At 43.1% G+C, this 1,552-nt stretch overlaps 1 pseudogene; it reads right to left on the reverse strand.

The window, feature by feature from the left end:
- Positions 1 to 145: 145 nt before the first annotated feature.
- On the reverse strand, positions 146 to 1,206 carry LOC118930333 (hypoxanthine-guanine phosphoribosyltransferase-like; annotated as a pseudogene).
- Positions 1,207 to 1,552: the final 346 nt, after the last annotated feature.

Below are 1,552 nucleotides of genomic sequence, written 5' to 3' on the forward strand. Positions count from 1 at the left end.
AAAACAGATAAAATTCGCAGAAGGTGGATGCAAAGAGCTCTGCTACACAGATGGCCCCAGAGCCAGAACATCTGACAATTTTCCTGGTGATGTCAGTGGGATGCCACATGTTCCCAAACTCTCCTACTCAACTTGAACTCACAATTTAGGCTTTGTATTTTGTTTCTCCAGTTTTGCTAATGACACAGCCATGATGGGAATCCTTGATGGATTAATTACAGTCAAGGGCACATCCTACAACAAATTGGCATGGAAATTCAAATCCAGCACGTTGAGGGGTCTCTTACACCAGTGAGCCTGCAATGCTGACCATCATTGGATTATACTGCTTGACTAAGGAAAGCAAGATTTGTGCTGTTTGCCAATGTCAATTACATCTTTAGCAACCAAGACATTCTTTCCAGTTAAAGCTGCAAAATCATCTCCATAAATTACTTTTATGCAACTGACCCCAGCTGGCTGGTCACTGCAGTAGCTCTTCAGTCTGAGAAAATCTGTAGTCATGGGATAGATACATCACTATTTCTGCTCAGCGCTTTGCCATAATCCAGCAAGCCAGCAGAGAATTTATAACACCCCCAGCCCCTAGAGCTACTATGTGATAGCTTGCCATATTCATAGAATTTTAAGAGTAGGCCATTTTTGTCATCTCCATAATTAGTCCATGAGGAATAAATACCTTTAAGAAATCTTCAGTGTAATGATTAGATACAGAAAACAAATCTAGGTCATAACCTGGTTTAGCATCAGTAATCGTGATGCAGGCTATGGGCCCCCATGATGGAACTGGCCCAGTAGGAGAAGCACAGAAGATTGTTTTCAACTAGTTGTTTGAAGCTCTCATGTTGTTGACATGGGTTGGATGAGCAGGCCATCTCATAGCAGTCCAGGTAACCCCTTAACTAAAGTGGTTTAGTAGAAGGACATTGGACTTAGGCACAGCATGGCCAATTTTGTCTTGGTTTGCCTGGGACTGTCCCGGTATTAGCACTGAAAGTCTCTCATCCTGGGAACCCTATCCATCCCAAGTAAATGGGACAACTGGTCATCCCAACTTGGAGTCAGAGTCACAACCCTGATGTTAACTAGTTGTGTGACCTTGAGCATGTTGCTTCATGTCTCAGGATTTGTTTCCTCACTGGTAAAATAGAGGGAGTGACATATCTCTTCCAGGCTGTGAAGGCCCAGATAAAAACAGGGCCTCATCTTTGGCTTCTGGTATCAAAGCCCGGCTTACCCCAGGGACTCAGTGTGACGACCTTGTTGCTCAGTGAGAAGGGGCCCTTCACCCCAGTACAGCCCTGGCTGACTTGTATAAATAAGGTGTTTGTGACTCAGATGTTTGTAACCCAAGGCTCCTTATCCCTGTTTACTAAAAGAAAATTCTGAGCCTTGGTAGTCTGAAATACTATCCAACCTGAGGTCTGACATCTGATTATGCTGATAAATGTATCTTGTGTTTAGTTATGAGGTTGCAGTATATCTTTGAGTTTGTAATGTATTCAGTGTCACACCAGGGGGATTTATAAGGAAAACCATCGATGTTTAAATG

The sequence above is a fragment of the Manis pentadactyla genome, chromosome 5 (genome assembly GCF_030020395.1).
Source record: "Manis pentadactyla isolate mManPen7 chromosome 5, mManPen7.hap1, whole genome shotgun sequence".
NCBI classification, from domain to species: Eukaryota; Metazoa; Chordata; class Mammalia; order Pholidota; family Manidae; genus Manis; species Manis pentadactyla.